Source organism: Uloborus diversus, chromosome 6, assembly GCF_026930045.1.
Source record: "Uloborus diversus isolate 005 chromosome 6, Udiv.v.3.1, whole genome shotgun sequence".
Taxonomy (NCBI): Eukaryota; Metazoa; Arthropoda; class Arachnida; order Araneae; family Uloboridae; genus Uloborus; species Uloborus diversus.
In genome coordinates, this window is record NC_072736.1 from 117,276,670 (window position 1) to 117,296,372 (window position 19,703).

Here is a 19,703-nt window from a genome sequence, read left to right on the forward strand (position 1 = left end):
TTAAATTGGAATAGAAAAAGAACCACATCAAATTTTCGAAAAATTGCTTCGAGGTGCACACCCCCATGCTACAAACTAACTTTGTGCCAAATTTCATGAAAATCGGCCGAACGGTCTAGGCACTATGCGCGTCACAGAGATCCTGACAGACAGACTTTCAGCTTTATTTTTAGTAAAGAATAAAGATACAACATTCCATTTCCCACAACGCGAAATATCGACCTACACGAGGGGGTCTTGGTTCGATCCCTAACTCGAGACTCGACTGTACGTAACAGTTTTTGTGAGAAAAACAACAAATAATTACTTTGGTATACATAAATTATCTTTTAGTCTTCTCTTGTAGGAAAAGAACATTTGGAACAAAAGCATTATAGAATTTAAGCAACTGTGAGCTTGAAATCTTTTCTTTAAATTTCTGCAATTTTTACTTTTGAAAGAAAAACGTTTTATCTTCTCCCCGATTTCGCTATAAAAATGCGCGCTCCCAGAGTTAAAGCAAAACAACTTCCCAGACTCGCTCCGCATCTTGAAAGGGGAATCCCCTCCAAAAACGATCACTGCTCCTAACGGTTCACGTGATCGAAATGTGATGCTCACTGCGCTCCGTAAAAGAAGAAAATTGCGCATGAAATAGTCCCTTTTTAAAAATGGCTTTAACAAATTTCTTTATTAATATTTTTCCTGTTTTTTACTTTGATCTTAATAGAATACTGACCCCAAAAACAAATTATACTCCATTCCTTAATGATTCTGATCATTTCCGAAAAAGCTGACGATTCGCGTTTTGATTGGACACTCATATCGAAACTTTCTTGTCAATGACGTTCGGTACTTTGATTAAATTCATTCGCTGGTTGGCCATCACGCCAACTGGCGGGTCGGCAATACCGCCGTAAGAAGAATACGAGGTTAGTTTCTCTTTTAAATATTTTGTCTTAAAACATTTTTTTTTTTACTTAAACGGCATTATTCGAAAGAACGCGTTTGAGTGAATTTGGTGGCCAAAAACATTACACTACGAGTAGATTTACGTATTACCTAAAATTTATCTGAGAGCATAAAATTTTACTCTTAGGATCGGAGCATTGTCAACAGTTCTTTTCGTTTTCTTTTTTAGCTAAATGTCTTTAGTCATGTATTACTAAGTTATTTGAAAAAGAAAACTACAAGTACTATTGGTAGAAGAGTATTAAAGGTCTATAATGAGCCCCCCCCCCCCGCACCAAAGGAAAAAATTATCCCTCAACCCCCTCCCCCCTAAAAATGTCAATGGCGCAGTCTGTGCCATGACATCCCCCCTCCCTAAGTGGGCATCCCTGTCATTGCAAGATCAGGAGAAGACACCCCTTCCGTCCCTCAGGCTTTAAAAAGCAGTGTATTTGCATGCGCATACATGTTTTATTTTCTTCGTATAATAACTTCGAAACATTACTTTTCTGCAATGCATAATTTGTGTGTCAGAAAAAAAAACTTAAGTTTTTGTTTTTATTTATTTATTTATTTATTTTCAATATTTTTTTTACAAAGAAATCTTCGAGAATATCAAGTCCAAAACTGATAGAATCAAGGGCGGATACAGACTATCATTTTTGGAGGGGTCATGCTGAAGGATGACCCCCCCCCCCTGCACCTACACACGCATACATATAGACACCTACACCTACACATACACAAAAACATACACACCCCCTTCTCTTCATGAACGAACGTACGGTTTTGAGTGTGAAATTTTTTTGAAATTGTGTGTCAATAAAAAGCACCAAATCGGCCAGGAGTAAGATACCAAAAAGGGCATAAAGGTTAAACATTATTTCCATTTGCAATAAGAAAAAAAGAAGTACGGTTGGTTCTCTGTTTAACAACGCCTCTATTTAACGACTTTCTCTGTTTAACGACGGCTTTTCACGGTCCCAAATGGACCACTGTAGTGTTAAGAGCATTCTATTTAAGGACAATTTTCTGTGGTCCCTTTAAAGTCGTTAAACAGAGAGCCAACTGTATTTCAAATATTCATTTTCAAAAATAATTAAAGAATTGAAATTACTACTAAAATTGTTTACATTTCATTCATAAAGTGTTAAAACACAATGTCACGATAACTATTGTAGACGGCTTGGGGGGGGGGGTCATGATCCTCCCCTTGTATCCGCTACTGTGTAGATAGCATAGCACAACTAAGGGGCACAACCCTGAAGATTGCTGCAATCTTTGGGGGGGGGGGGGGGTTGGTGAGTGACAGCAAGCACGGGGCGGAACGCTCTAGTATATGAAAAAAAACTAAAACATTTGAAAAAAATATTTGTTATTCTTACTATTTATTTTAATTTTGCAGAATAACAACAGATTCTAATCAAGAACTTCCATAATTTTGAAGCATGATTGTTCTAAATACAAAGGTGTTAAACATATTTATTGCGTAAAATCAGCTTCAAGTTCTGCTTCACTTCAATTCAAGGAACAAATTAGCAATATTAGGGTAAGTTTTCATCAAAACACTTATTAAGTAGACTTTCTTTAAAAGAAAAAATGCATTAAAATTATAAATTAAATCTTGCAAAATTTAAATTTACTTCAATTTTTAAATAAGATATATAATGAGCATTCCTGAAAGTGTTACTTCCCTTCCCCCTCCCTAATTTAAAACTTAAATTCAAAAGAAGTGTGTCAATGTTGTTTATAATTCTAGGGGTGCCCACCTCCGGGGGCCGGTCGTGGCGCAGACTGCGGCATTGAAATTTCTAGGGGATGTTTTGAGAGGTATTTTTCTAATTTTCGGGGGAGGTCTTCGACATATTTAGAGGGGTGCGCGCTTGTCCTTAAAAAGAGTGTGCCGAGTGATTCCATATTCAGAATGAATAATATTTATAGTCTTAGCAAAGGAGAGTAAGAGATGGTATGATCCAGTTATTTCAAGTTTATTAAAATGGAGGACACCTATAGAGGCTAAATTTTTGCACAAATGGCGAAACGAAAGGTCATGGTTTTGAGCTTTTTAACCCCTGACACACAAAGGAAGGGGGTTATAAGTTTGATGAGTCTGTGTATCTGTGTGTCTGTCTGTGGCACTCTAGCGCCTAAACCGATGGACCGATTAAAAAAAAAAACATTGTGTAAAAGGAGAGTTGATAGAGTGTTCTTAGCTAGGTTGCATCTTTGGATGATGTTAATTAACGAAGATATTAATTAAAAACTTATAAAAGGTTTTTTGTAATTTTTGCAGTGAAAACGAAGTTAAAATTTTTAAAATTAATACCAAAATAAAGAGAATTTTTTTCCATGTCTGATAGAATGTTTGGCACTTCAATGTTTCATATAATTCAAATTATAACGTTTTTTTAAAGCGGATTTTAAGTGCTGCTAATCCTTCATTCAGCAATTTGTAACCGTATTCACTGTTGGCCGACAAGGAAATAAAACGCAATGATTTAAAATTTTTATCTGTTGCCAGTTTCTATTTAATAGCAAATAAAAACTTGTCACTGATTTTTAATAGTACAAGGCTTTTGAAAGGATTTTCAATTTTTCCTCTTGATTCAAGTTGTGACTCAGTCGAGGGTTTTTAAAATTTTTAATTTTATCGTTGCTTGTTAAATCCCAAACTACAGTCGAATCTCGACTTACACGAGGGATGCGTTCCAAGGCCCCTCGTATAAGTCGAAATTTCGCGTTTTGGAAAAGGGCATTTGTAAATTTTTTTTCTATAAACATGCCTAATTATTTTAGACACTTGTTAACACCATCTCAAACTGTTTTAAACCATTACTTAATCATAAATTACTATTTCTTACACAAAAAACTAATTTTAATTTGTATTTCCACAAAAAAAAAACATTTTAATCAACATAAAATACTGATAGAATGCACAAAATCAGTGATCAACAGAAAAGAAACATAAAATAAACCAGTACTGTACGTACAGTATGATGTAAAATAATAAAATGATGGACTATAATAATATTATACAGTAGACCCAGTAATGATGTTTGTAACTTCAAAAAATGAAGATGTTGATGATTTATGTTGCGTGATCAAAACATTCTATTTTATTTTTAAATACAGTTGCTTTGCTAGTTCTTTTATAACGTTTCCATCTGTGGCAACACTCCTCTTCGTGATTTCTTTTAATTCTCAATACAAGAGCAGCTTCCATTTTCATAATTATTGCATTTTGCTTAGACACTACTCGTCAAACTTTTACGGATTTCCTTTTCTTGACATAATATGTACATAAATGGAAAATTCACTCACAACTAAGTGTTTTTTAGACACTTTGACGCATTTTTTAGTTGTTTAAGCACATCGAGAACCTTTAGCTTTTAATTGACAGAAACTTTCTCTTTTTCTTTCTGTCTTCACAAACTTTAGATGGAAAAGGGCTCTTAAGTGTCATTATATTTTATTAACTTTTGCATTTATAAAGAAAAACCATGGTAAATCCATGGTAGAACCATGTTCAGACTAGTAGGATGCGGGAACTTCCGCTGCCAGTGATGCTAAAGGGATGAAGGTCCTTCGCCTGAAAAATATTTTTAGTAGTCAATAACAAAGCCGATACTTTCACACCACGATTCACGCGGGTGAGGAATTGGCGTTAAAATTATTTACTGGTGAAAAATTTGCGTTGTAGTCATTTTGCGTAAGTCGCAGAGGCGTAGCGTGACGAAACATTTTGGGGGGGGCACAGGCCTCTAACATCAGGGCAGATCCCCCCCCCCCCACCAACTTGGATTATAGCAGTACACTACACACACACACATTAACAATTCCTCGGAAGAAAAAATAGTATGTTGAGATGACTCAATTTTAGAAGAAACAAAGATTCTGTTCAAACCTGTTGGGTTTTATGCTAAAAATCACGAGTTTCAAAAAATTTTCTTGCACTAATTAAAACGAAGGAATATTGTTTTTCGCTCTTGCAGTGAGTATGACTTTAAAAATAATATTTATTTATCAAAATAATACGTGTTTCTTGATTAACTACAAAAAATTTTTAATTTAGCAATTTAAATAAACAATCTTATAAAAAGGTTAGAACAACATTATGATTTCACAATTTATGTTTATTATTACTGTGCTTCTTCTTAAGTGGTACGACAGCCCCGGGTGGGCCGTGGCCATTTCAGGAATTCATTGATTACTGATAGCTTGTTTTAATCTCCCTAGAAAGGAAATATAGCGTGTTAGCATTATTTTGAAAAATATTACGTATAAAGTACGGTTATGAAAGTAAGTAATTTTATTGTCGCTGCATCATTCGATGTCTTTCTTATTTAAAGGTTGAGTCCGGTTCCGGGTCATTTCCTTGAAACTCAAAAGTAAACAAGAATGAAAACCAAAGTTATTCCCTTCTGTTCAAAATACTCATTAAATCAATTCCATATATGATTGTGTGTGTAATTAATGTCAAATTATGACTGCTTCTATTTATATTTCTAAGTAATAGAATTGGCTATTTTTAGCTTGTACACCCCCGATTGAGAAATATCTTGTTCTGCTATTAGAAAAGACATATAAAGAATGAATGCACGCAGTCGACAAACGTCGCAGATTCTCAAGAAAGGACTATTTCTTAATTGAGGCGGAAATTTTTTTTTAAATAAGTAAAAAATCTTAAATTCTTGAGAATAAATTTGTACTGTATTTCACGGATTCTGGCGGATATAGTCCATATGTAACAGGTATTTTTAACTTTAAGCTCAGCATCTTTTTTTTTTTTTGCATTTTTACGAATGACCTAATTTTGATTTATTTCGCAATATATTTTTTGAAGCATTTTAAACCTGTATCGAATAGGGCTGAATTCTTTTCCTGTGCTAATGCGTAGTAACAGTTGATAAGCAAACCCATCTTAGTTACAGCTCTTATTGTAAAAAAAGTGGTGCATACACGTACGTCAGGGTTTTAAGAATAGCTTATCAAAGAATACAATTGCATTGCAGTTCTTTGTAATCATAGCTGAAATTCTACTAAAAGAAGCGAAAGAACCGTACATTTCCCTCAACTTAGTTTTAACTTTTATATATAAATAGCTTAAAGTTTGCCTAAAATGATAAAATCTAACAAAAATTGGAAGGCAATACTGGAGCTCGGCGGCTCGGCCCCTGTGAGCTCCTATGCGAATTTAACTCTGTTTTCCAAGTTACGTTTGTGCTACGCCTTTTATAGCAATATTTGTTACAAACACTATGTTGGTTTTTTCTCACTAATTTTTTTCATACAAAAATTAATGTTTTACAATATCTTGTAATGTCAGTAGAAATTGAGCCTTCTATCGGTTGAGGATGCAAATTTTTCTACCAGATCGTCAAGCTCGTTGGGCTCCATCAATTGTGCTGTAACCTCCTGTTCAACAGCCATTAACCCTAATCCGCTTAATCTGTCCTGCCCCATAGTAGTCCTCAAATATGTTTTTAGACGGCGAAGAGTGGAAAACGATCGTTCTGCGTTTGCTGTAGTGATAGGCCATGACAGTGCTACTTCAAACAGCTCCAAAATAGAAGGGATACTAGTTGATAAGTTGTGTTTCAGGAATGAATTTCCAAATTCTGATAGAGTGGGAGACAGATTGTTGAAGTTTAATTTTGCATAGTTGTGATAAAATCGGAGCTGTGTGGTGACGTCAAATTTCATTTTGTAAAATTCTTTAATGCTATCTGCAGAGGACTCATTTAAGGGATCTTTTAAATTGAGAAGTATGTCTGAAATAACTTTGATTTTACTATAATCATTTTCAGAAAATCTCTGTCTTAAATTGAAGAGGATAGTGTCTAATCCTTGGTAGTAAATATTAACTTTGTATGCCTCTTCTGCAGAAGTAGGAAAAAATGCCGATTGGAAATTTCCATCGTCAAGTCTTCTTGGCACTTTTCTTTTCCGGTGGAGGTGTGGTTGTCTAATTTCGAAACCGTCAGAAGAGAGTTTGTTGCATACGTCCTCATTCTCCCCCCAAATACGCTTAAAATACTCATCATTTCTCTCAGATGATAAACAGTGTAGCAGTGCTTCGACTTTTGAAAAAAAAGATGAAATGTCCAATGTTATGCTTTGTATTTCTTTTGACAGAATATCAGTCACACTTAAAACACGGAACAAAAATTTTAAACAGAATATAAATTCAAAGTTCGTTACTAATGTCAGCAAGCCATCTGCTTGACTAGCTATTTTTACATCTGACGAATCATCGGAAATTTTAAGTAGTGTCTGAATTATCTCTTGCAAATTTTCTATCACCACTGATAGAGCACGATGACGAACTGTCCAACGTGTTTTGGACAAACTACAAAGTCTTCTAAAAACTGAACCTTCACTTTTCTTGCAAATATTTTCAAATATTGCGAACCTTTTTGCAGATGCATTTATTAAGTTATATAATGAATTGACAACGCTAAGAGCATTTCTCAGCTCCTTTATTTCTTCACAGAATCGCATTACTGCCAAATCAAGAAGATGAGCGTGGCAGTGAGTGTATAGTGCTCTTGGTTCTTCATCTTTGAATTTTGCAGCAACTCCGTTAAATTTTCCACTCATATTTGAAGCGCCATCGTATGCCTGTCCACGCAGTTTGCTCAAATCTATCCCTGTTTTCTGCAAATAATTTTTTATAGTACGATGCAAATTTTCTCCGGTCGTCTCTTCAACGTCAACAAATCCCAAAAACCTTTCTTTAACTAAAAAGGAATCTGCTGTTTTCTGTGGATACCTCACGCAAATACTGACTTGCTCTTTTGTGCTACGGTCGGTTGTTTCGTCGCAAATTATTGAAAAAGCAGACGCAGAATTTACTTCATTAACAATATCGACTACAATCTTGTTTTTTATGATATTTATTATTTCGTTCTGAATCTGGCCACTCTTATATGAATGAATTTTTGAGCTCATCATTTGGATAATGTCCACTCCTTTATCTTTAGCACGAAGCTGTAGCAACTCAAGGAAGTTCCCTTTGTTCAGAGAAGACATTGTTTCATCATGACCCCTCAAAGCTAAGCATTGCTTACCCAAAAACAAAATAGTTTCAATAACAAACCTCAAATACGTTCTATTTTGTTGCACTTGCTTTGTATGAGCATAAGACAAATCGTCACATATGGTGTTACCACTAATTTTCTTCTCATTCCAAAACTGCAATGATTTCAAATGCATCTCTGATTTTTCATGCTTTCGGAATTTTTCCAAAGCTTTCTTCCAGTTCGAAACCCCTTTTCTTGTGAAATTATCTTCACCCCGACCTGATTTTTCACAACAAAATAACCTGCAGTAGTAGCAGAAAGCTGCATCTTTCATAATGCTATACTCAAGCCAAGGAAACTCAGAGTACCAAGAGTCTTTAAAACTTCTAGACTTTCCTTGACATTTCTGAATTTTATTAAAATCTTTCGGCTGAAAAGGACCAGTGTTAATATTTGCATATCTTATGCCATTAGCAGGATCACCATTGTTTATTTCGGTATCTCATTGTTGACTTTGAAAATCATCAGTAGGCTTTGATTTTTCTTCATCTATGGTAATCAATTCTTCATCACAAGATTCATCATCGCATAACATATTATTAAATTCTATTGCTTTTGCAACATCTGCAAATTCCTCAGTGTTATCTTCATTACTTAATAATTGGTTTGTTGAAGGCTTAGAGTTTTCTTCGATCCTAGCTACGAATTCACCATCATTGTTTGTTTTAATAGAAGACGAACTCTCTGTCACAGAAACTTTTTTGAAAAAAGATAAAACAGTTTTCTGTTTCAACATCTTGCAGATGAAGAGATTTAAGTCTTAAAACTCAAGAGCAAGACGAAGTATTCATTTCAGAATTTATTCGATACTGCATGATAGCTAAATCTTTGGAGAGAAGAGATATTTTCCTTTTCAAGAATCGGAAGAGAATGAGCCTTTCTGCACAAAATGTTCAACTCGGCCGGCTTTTTCTTTCCGCGAGAAACGTCTATTATCCTTTAAAAAGACTCTTTTCTGAGAACTCTTTCTGGGAGGTCAATCATGATACTCTAAGTAGTCCCACAGGGACGATTCCCTGCTGTTCTGTCACTTGATGATCTCTTATTCTGTGATGTAGTCATTAACTCCCTGTTGATGGTTCCCAGGCCCAGGCAGGGTCTTTAGAAGAGGAGACGTTCCCAGGTTCCCATAACGGCACTTTACCTGATACACTGTCATTGTGATACAGGTGCCAATTACAATAACTAAAAACAGGCGGTAAATGGTAGGCGGCGGCTTTGGAAGTTTGTCATACTGTTGGGAGCCTTGTGTTACCAGGCATCCGTAAATGAACATTTTTATTGCAGTCATTTATCAGAACTTTTCACATCGACTAGCGACCGCACATGTCGTAAAAGGAGCTGAAGATACTGAAGTTCTTCACGAAAATAAACTTTAGAGTTCATCTTCGGAAGAATAAAATTTTTATTAATGAGTCGCATTATGTTCACAAAAATTTAGATTAGTATTTAGAATGCATTTTAAATTTACATTTTACGATATTTAACCCCCAATGAAATACTGTTTGGATGGGGATAGTTATCCTATATAGATAATTTGAAAAAAAAAAAAAACAGTTACAATCAATACCGGATCAAGTCAAGGGATGCCCAGTCCTTGTAAATTTGGTGTCTCCCTCTCACAAGAAAATTATCACATTTTCAAAGTAGTAATTTCCAAAAATGGGTTGAAAAAAAACTTACTGTATGGCTTCCCTAAAATTCTGTTGTCCAGGTTCTCGTTCCTGCAACGTTCCTGTTCCGTGTGTTAATCAGGCCCAGGTTAAAACCTCAAAACAATTTTGTGAAATTCCTAAGACCAATTATGTCAGCTTAACTTAACTTTTTTGAATAAAAAGAAATCTGACACATATATATAGTTTCATTGTGAATTAATTTATCACACGCAATGCACGAAATCAGCGGTACCTTGAGCGTCAAATAAAGTGCAAAGGAAATTCAAGAGCAGTTGTACCCTCCCCCTCTCTCCTCCTCAAATAATGCCGTTTGCATAGTTAAAATAAAAACTAATCCTTTATTTACTGTTATAATTTCAAACACATATGCATAAGAAAATGGTTGTTAAAAAATGGTTATTTTAACATTTTTTCGACTTCAAAAATCTTACACTGCCTTGGAATAAGCCTCTTTTTCGATAACCAGTGAAGACATGGGGATTGCAAAATAGTCCGTTTTTAACAAATACATAATTAATTCAAAACCCCTCACGACTAAAATGGGCGCATTTTTTCATCATTTCATATATCGTGCCATTTCTAGTGTAATTTTTTGTAAAACTTATCGTTTCAGTCGATTTTTTCTTGATCTGCCTCTGCAAGCAGCGCAGAGACGATGAGCAGTGAGTGAAGTTATTTTTACTTTACTTGATTCTTATATGCCGATTTGAAAGATTTTGTAATTGTAACAACTCCTCCGAGCTCCAAGGCTGCGGCTATAGGAAATTTACACATTATTGCTACTTTACTGGGGAATGTCAGCATAAAATGAAAGTAATAAGTAGCCGCGTAGAAACTCCTGAGATGATTTTCGTTTTAATTTCGGGACAACAGAGGCAACCAATTTTAGTAATAAAAAAATCTGTTCAGCAAGTTGGGGGGGCACGTGCCCCCCCCCGACCCTACGCTTCTGGTAAGTCGAATCGCGTTGTAGCGGGAGTCGACTGTAATCTTAATTAAAAAAAATACTACTTCAATTGGGTTGTAGACAATTGAAAGAGTTTTACCATAAGCAGTTGTTACTCGCAATGGAGTTGATAGTTTTAAGAGGACTCTTAATCTTCATTAAAGATTGATTAACAGATAAGGACCAGCCTAGCTAAGCCCAGAGCCTGTTGCTGGTCATTGCGTTTGTATTTATAAGCAATATATGTGTATTTTAATTTTATTCAGATAAGTAATTAAGAAACTAGGTTTTTTTTTTTTATATATATAGCAGAACCTTCAAGACAAGAATAGAACTTGAAATGAAGGCTAGCAAGAAGTGTGAAAATGACTCATCCTATTTTTATAATACAGTATCTGCTACAGGATGCGACATCTACGGATGTGTTCATCTACTACATAATGAAGAGAATGAAATAAATCCAGTTTCTTACATTAAGGAAATTGGCTACTCCAACAATATGAATCATAAGAATCTGTTGTTGTCATAGTCTTCTATTTCTTATTCTGCTGGGGATAGGTGCTTGTAATGTTGAACTGGGGTATTAAGTAAAAGGAATATTAATAACGAAAATTTATCTAAAGTTTATGTGTAAGATTCAGAAAATACTAGCTTATTGATTCAAAGTTGTAATTTTAGTTTAAAAGTAAAGTTTTGGATTTGGAAAATTTCATACTGTAAAATATGTATTGTTTTTAATTGATATAAAATGCTCTCTGAATAGGCATCAATTGATTTTTCAAAAAATATTGTTAAACAATGAAATTTATTAATGTATTTTAGTTTTCTCATATATTTTTTTTAAATTTAACTGACATTATTTCCATTCATTTTTATCAATGCATGAATAAGTAATATGTTGAATCATTATGTAAATAAATCCATAACTGGTGCTCTTGATTAAAACCAAATTAAGTTTTTTTTTAAATTCTTTTTTTCTTAAAATATGAAGTGAGTAGAAAAAGATTCCCAAATTTATCTTGTAGTTTTCACTAGTATCTTTCAAAAGATGGGGCACCCCCCCCCCTTAAGTATTAAACGTGTTGAAAATTATAAAATGTCATGAAGCTTTTAAGCTTGCTATTTTTTTTTAAATTTTGGGGGCGACAAGATCATTTACTTTTAATTTTTTTTTTTTTTTCATTTTCAAATTTTTTCTTCTACAAGTCCTTAAAGTTTGATTCTTTCCCCTTTCCTCATCTTTAGGGCAACATGGTTGAATTGCACAGAAACACTGTAATCAATAATTTTAATATACATGTGGCAATGATGGTTGCACTGAAGTAAATTTTAATGGCATTTGAGACTGTTGTTTTTAAACTTTTTTCAATCCATGCAAATCTTTGTTTTATACTCATGTTGGTTATGCATCTTTTGTAATTGGATTTTGTTATCTTTTGTAATTGGATTTCCACAGTGCAGTGCTGTAGGGTAGGGAGGGGGGGGGGCTGTCCCCCAAAATATTTCTCCAATTCATGTAAAAATAATGCAGATATAGTGAAATCATCTTACAATGAACTTCAATGGATCAGAAATTTTGTTCGTTATATTGGAATTCAAGCAATGTATTGGAAATTAAACCGTGACTGAAAATTTATTTTGTGGAAAAGGAAATTTTGTTGTATTGGCATTCGTTGTGACCAGTGATGTCCCAACCAATTTTTCGGAGGGTATACTCTCAGAAACCCATTGTGCACAATATTTGTATGGGATCATATACGTACAGTTGGCTCTCTATTTAACAACTTTCAAGGGACCACAAAAATCGTCCTTAAATAGATTGCTTTTAAAACTACAGTGGAGCATGCTGGTCCGTGAAAAGTCGTCTTTAAGTAGAGAAAGTTGTTAAACAGAGAGCCAACTGTATGTCTAAAAAATGTTTGAGAGCATACGGCATATATGGAGTATACCGTATGAGAACACTCCCGGTTATAATGGAATTTCACAGTATAATTAAATTGGTTTCAAACCACCAGTTTTTTTTTTTTTTTTTTTTTTTTTTTTTATATTCAGTACCCCTATATATTTTTCCCACCACAGCACTGCCACTGTGGGTTTTAAATGCAGTTGAGAAACATCTTCACCATCTTTCCAAACACCTTTTAGGGTTTTTAACAGATTATGTATGCTTACAAACTTGCATTTTGTAGTATTTCGTGCAAAAATGAAAGTAAGTATTCAAGACGAGAGATTGATTATTGTGTTTTTGTTTGAAACAGCCTAACTCAGACACATGTTGGGCACCTCTCTTATCATAGCATCTGCTAACTCTTTCTATGAGGTGTTCGATACTGCGTCAAAATTTTCAAACCATAACCATGTTCGGTTTGGACCAAACACTGACGGGAAATCTTAACATCTGATTTCTGTAATAAGAGGTTTTTCTAGCAACAAAGAGGGAAGAGCAGACAGTAACATCACTACAAAAACTTCTCCAATTTTTTAACTGTCTTCATATGTATTTTATGCATGCAATACAAATATATATATAGATTTTGACTTTTTAAAACTTACATGGGTTTTTTCTAATATTTCTTAAATTTAAATGTGTTGATCCCAGATCACTTTCAAGAAGCTAAAAAAAATTTGGGGGTTTTAAATACTGTTAAGATTTACTTTGCAATAGCTATTAATTTAGCATGAAACAAGTTTCCTTTTTAAAATTCCTCTAAAGTAGATAGCCTTATTACTTCCCTCGGCTGTGAATTATTAATAAGAAAATTTTGTTTTTATAATAGAACTGGAAGACACTTATTTATGAAAAATTTCTCATTTTAAAGAATTGTTGCAAAAGAGCCTACTTTATGTGCTCCTAAACACAAACCATAAAATTTGCCTCAGAGAAATAAGCACTATTACTGAAAAATATTGAGCATGCTAAAATGTTTGTTTGAGTTTACAAAACTGGTAAATTTATTGTGAAATTTAAAATAAAAATTTTTAATTTATTTTCTTTTAATGTTTTATTTTTGATATGTTAAAAACAAAATTTTAAATACAATGAAACCTGCATAAGTTGACCACCTGCGGTGCACTACTTCAGTGGTCAACTTAAACAGGTGATCAACTTACAGAGTTTGATTTATATGATAAGGGCTCGTGCCTGAAAAAAATCGGTCAACTTACAAGGGTGGTCAACTTCACAGGTTTTACTGTATAACATTATTTGAATTGTAAATGAAAACTTCTGCTTTTTATGAACTTTTTTCCTTGGTGTTGTTGTTATTTTGTGCCAGCAAGGCTAACAATTTTGAGGTGTGATGCCTCACTTTTCCAACTGTACCGTATGTTTATAGGCTAGGCTTTTATTTGCAGCATAACAACACATTCACACAAAGAGAGGACAAGGACAGGAGAGAGAAAATACATCCATGGGAATGGAAAGTACGAGCCAGGGACCTCCGTATCACAGTCAGACTTCTCTGACCACTATATAAGGTGGCCAGCAACTTTTTCCCTTGTGTGACACAATTAGTTATACAATTAACCTGGGTTCAATTGGTTTTGGAGCTCTCGGGAACTTGGTTCCTGTTCTTCTTTTCAACTCAATGTGAATTTTGACACAATCAAGATTATTTATATCAAATTTAAGCGAAGTTCATAAATATAAGTTTCACATGAGTATATATGTTTTAAACGTACAGAAAAGTTCTGAATAAATTCATGTATGCTTGTTTGTGCAGTTACATTTTGGTTAAGCAATATAAGCTTTTAAAAAATTCATATTCCTCTGTTATTTTGCCTTTAAAAATTTAATATTTGAAGAGTCTGCTGGAAAATCAACCAAGTTCACTTTTTGATAAAATCTAGTTTTGATGTTTTATTTATTCATTCTATAACATAGATGATACTTTTGGCATATCAAATATTTAATTAAATATTATTTTAACACAAATTATTTTTAAAATGTATTTCCTTTGCTCATTTTACTAGTTAAATAAAATTATATTTTTGTTTTATTTGAAATCGGTCCAGTTGGACTAAGGCAATTTTTCCAGTGACCTCTTTGTTTGTTAAACACCAAATGTAACTTATGGACTACATTAGTTCTGTTTGAAATGTATAATTGCAGTTGCAGTGCATTTATTTCCTTTTCAACCTGTATTACAGTTATCAGAATAGTAATAAAAAAAGAAAGACAAGCAATGTTTCTTTCCTTTTGCAAAATCAACATATTTTGTACGTTTTTCCTCTCCTAATAATTTTTCTTTTTCTGTAATTAAAAAAAGTATAGCTTCTGGCAATTTTTTTTTTTTTTTGTGTTCTCATTTTTGTACGGTACATTTTCGTTAATGTACCAAAACAATATTAAACTTAAAATTTTGAAACAAAGACAGTAATTTAAAATATAAAACCTTATAAATCTATTCATCTAATTTAAGCTTCTGAAAGATTTTTACTTTTTCATAAAATTTTAATTTATTTACTACAGATTCCCAAGCATATTTAAGAACTACTTGCACTTTTGGGTAAGTCTTTTATTTTGGAAAAAATACAACAGAGATTATTTATAACGCCAACTTACAAAACACACTACTTTTCAGAAGTAAACACTCAAGTTTTTCAGTTAAAAAAGTACCTATACTCTATTTTGCCTTGCAAACCAACTTCTTCATCTTATCTTTTCCAAGGTTTAAATGATAATAGCATCCATAGTAAAAATAGTACCAGATTGTTATAGAAAACAGCTGTTATGCAACCATGCATGATGAAACGTATTTTTTTTTTTTTTTTTGAAAATGATCGTAAAAATTGCATGATTTGAACTTTAATACTCATTAAAGTAAAAACATTTGGCAAACATATTCATATATTCCGAATATTTTCTAAATTTTGAAGGGGGAAAAAGATTTTGTGAACCACAATATTTAGGACGTTGCTACTACTCCTCGAAAATAAGCAGCTATGATTGGCTAACGTAGTCTACTCCAGTAGGGACTACTTATTGGCAAAATAATCGCTCATTTTGGCGAAAAACTTCTAATTCTACAGGAAATAAATTACATGACGAATTATACAGTTGAGTAATATTGTCGGTTGCCATTTTTTTCTTGCGTAAAGAGAAATACTTTCGGAATCAATATTACAAAAGCTTTGAGGCTTTGTCGTAAGCGAAAGCATTTTAAATGTTTCCTTTTTGATTACCTATTCTTTAAGAAATGCTGATGTGTATGAGAATTTTGTGGGATCCTTATTGCGATGAGGACTTTCCTTGAATTTGTTTATTTCCTTTTTTTGTGGGGGGGGGGGGAATGTACTAGTACTAGTTCTTATGGGTTTTCGAACTAGTATTATAGAGCAGAGTTCCTACATTTTTAGAGGGCGTAAGGGGTTAAGAGCTATGCATTGGAAAGGAGATCTCTTAATACTCTAATGGAGACTTTTGGGGAATGTTTTTCTTTTTATAATATAGCTTGAGTTCTTGAGTATTAAATGTCACCATTCACAGGGATGCCCACCTAGGGGGAGGATCATGGCATTTTTAGGGGGTGCTTTTAGGGGTTTTTTCATTCGGGGGGACTCTTGCTCGGGTGTTTTTTGCGATTTTGAGGAGTTGCGCCCTTGCCCATCGGGGATGAGCACCCCTGTCATTCAAATGAAGATTTTCAGGGACTACTGTCCTTAATTTGATGCATTGCTTGAACAGGACCGTTGACGTTATTTAGGAAGAAATATACGCGGAGAGAGAGAGTTCATGGTACACAGGCTGCTTTAACTAGGTTTTTTAAGGGGCTAGTTTTAAGTGATATGTTTATCCTCATTTTAGAGGGACTCTTTTTACGGAGGGGGGGGGGTACTCCGGCCATAGACGCCCATATGGGTGGCAAGTGAGGGCTCAAGCCCTCCCCCCTTAGAAATCACAGAGGTGTCCCCCTAAGGGCAAGGGCGGACCCCTCTCAATATTGCGCTCCTCCCCCCCAAATGAGAAAAATACGCCTCCTTATAAATATTTTAATGGCGCAGTCTGCGCCATGACCCCCCCCCCCCCCAGGTGAGCACCCTCGGAAATTAGAACTTCCTTGGTTTTAGTACTTTTTAAATGTATTAACATTTCTCTATAGCTACTAATGAATAAGTTATTATAAATGTCAAATGTTTAATAACTCTAATCTGTACAGAAATCGGTTTCCACGGGGAAAATATATCCTGCTACGGAGAAAATATCTGGGCCCGCTCTTCACAAAATGTTGCATATGAGTGCCCATTATCCGGGATCACAATGATATATCAATATGGTATTAAATGGAGTTAAGACATCGCTCATGAGAAAGATAAGGCACTCTTGATACTATTAAACTGTTTCTTCATTCCAAGATTGTAACTTTTGGGGATTAGGAGGTGTCGACGCCCCCCCCCCCCCCCGTCATAAAAAATTTTTTGGACTAATGTCAACTACTATATTTTATCTTAATGAATATTGGCAAGGTCAACACTATTCCGAAACTGTTGACTTTTTTTGTTCAGCATCATTTTTAGTATTTCTTCAGGAGAGAAATCCGACTCCGACTTTGTATGCATATCGCGCGTCAGCATTACGTTAACGTCATATGTTCCTAAGCATGAATCTTGCTTTGTAACCGTGGTTCTGAGCTACGCACAGACAGCACAGCTTATTTGGACGATATAGTTATGAATCCCCTACTGTATATATGCACAATGGGAGAGGGGAGCATGAGTGTCCTCGGTTCCAGGGCTGGATCTGCGTACCTGCAGACCCCGCGGTGCAAGGGGCCCAACGTCCCAAGAAATTGGGGATAAATTGAAAAAAAAGTTAATTAAATAAATAAAAATAAAAAAATACACAAAGACTTAATTACGTCACACACATACTACTAAGGGAAGAGCCCTACAGATTTTGGGGCACAAAATTTATAGATCCGGTCCTGCTCAGTTCAAAGTAAAATAAAAAACAGAGCCCCTGATGGTCAAGAAAAAAATTGGGACTACCAATAGAGGACCACCAGAGCTTGAGTTTTCCTTCAATCGGAGACTACCCTCCTTTAAGACTAAACTGTCCAAATAACGGGCCTGACCCCCCCCCCCCCCACCCACGACTATATGGCCTATTGTGGCAATTGTCCCTGATAAAAAACAAGTACTTTGTGCTGATTAACTAATACGAATACGACGTCCGCAGCCAGCAGGGGCGGACACAGAAAAATCATTTGGAGGGGGTACGGAAAATTGAATAGCCCCCTCCCCCGCCCCACCTTCGATGTTTCATAATTAAAGTTTTAATGACTTTATTTCTCCTTTATCTAGGAATCTACTTCGAAGTACATGAATATTTTGCACTAATATACTTTTAATGTGGACCGAAAACAACTTTAATGTTTCAAGCCATTTAAATACTAAACCCATATAATGTCACCGAGATGCTAGACAATGAGCAGTTTTACTCAGGAACATTTGCCATTAAGATTATAACACAAGGGCAAGGTTATTAAATTAACCCATACCTCATTTGAGTTTTTAAAATTAATTTATAAAGAAAATCATAACATATAAGTTTTACTGAAGAATTCAGAAACTATTTTTGTGTGAATTTCAATACAATTGCTGATTTGTTCTTTAGGCGCGCCTACAAATTAAAAAAGAAAAATTAAAAAAATCAAAATAATTATTGATTCCATCAAAGAAGAATTAGTGGACGAATCGCGATAATACGGTCCCTTGAATTCGAAATTAGTGAGTTAAATATATTCTGCAACTCTGAGCCTCTGACTCCAGTAATACTTCCTTAGCAAGCAAATATGCTGTGTGTGTTTTGTGTTCTTTTTAATTAACTACGTAAAAAATGCAAAAGAAAAGTCAATTAAAATGTAATAAATAAAGTAGTGAAATTAATTCATCCTTTGGGGGGGGGACTCCCAGCCAGTGCAGCGTAGATTAGGGTTGGTGACAAAACCCTTCCTGGAACGTTAGTCCAAAAAAAAAAAAAAAAACTCAAAACCATTTATTCCTAGAAAGAAAAAAAGTGCGATTTTTCCGTTTATGTCTTAGTTAGGAACAACTACCTTAGCGCATTACAGAAGTGGGAAAAGCAGATTCTGTATGCCGAATTTGGAGTTTAGGTTAGGGTAGGAAAAAAAAAAAAACGCCAAGAATAATCTTTTCACGGATTAATTGGTAAAATAAATTTAAGTGATTGATATGCTAATTAATGGACGTATCTCAACTCCACATCAAGGAAAATTGATATTCCGTTGAGATTCTTGAGTCATTAAATACAAAATTAATCAAAAAATTTATTTTCCTTTTTTCTTCCAAATATAAAATATGTATACACAAACCCCAAATAATGAGGAAATTAATAAAATATTTATAAACAAATAAAAATTTTATGTTTTAAATATTTATTTAGCGAGACTAATTTTCGGCGTCATGGTTACAAATCGTCTGCATTCAAGGCTTACCTCAAATAGTTTTTGCATAAAGGTTTTTTTTTTTTGTATAAAATCAAGTATTTTTGGGAAAAACATCTAAAAATACTTAATTCTGGTAAGGATAAAGGTATAACATTATACGCTGTAAGTATAATCTTTATGAAAAGTGCACGAGTGCAATTTGATCATATCTTATCTTTATCACCCCATCCTTATTACTAGTTTTTTTTTAATGAAAATGCCTCGTTTTACCTAACCTAGAAAACCACTGGTCATGATATGAGCGTGAATTTGTCTACTCCCATTCTATATATAGAAACAAGAAACTCAACGAGTAGGGTCCTATCGCAATTCGTGATTTCAAGAAACATAATTTGAATTCAAGACGTCAAAATTCAAATGAATGGCAGGAGCTTTTTTTTCTTTTCTTTTTCAAGTTACAACAATTTATACGTTTTCAAGTAAAATTGAAATCAAAGTTTATGTGTGGTTGTTAGTCGGCTCAAAGCTTATGAGTGCTACCGTTGAAGCTTGCGTTGGTCAGCTGTTGAGAATTTCCGCTAAGGATGTTTCGTTATTTCGTTTCAAGATGAACCATTTGGATAGTTTGTTTTATTAGAAGCAGTGCTTATCAGTGCAACTT

At 34.3% G+C, this 19,703-nt stretch overlaps 1 long non-coding RNA gene across 2 annotated transcripts; it reads left to right on the forward strand.

Moving 5' to 3' along the window:
* Window positions 1-636: 636 nt before the first annotated feature.
* Window positions 637-14,815, forward strand: LOC129223826 (uncharacterized). 2 transcript variants are annotated; one of them, XR_008580656.1, is made up of 3 exons: window positions 637-911; window positions 2,336-2,479; window positions 10,944-14,815. It is a non-coding gene; the product is annotated as an uncharacterized LOC129223826 (long non-coding RNA). The 2 variants fall into 2 exon arrangements; XR_008580657.1 differs by having other exon boundaries at window positions 10,947-14,815.
* The last annotated feature ends 4,888 nt before the right edge of the window (window positions 14,816-19,703 follow it).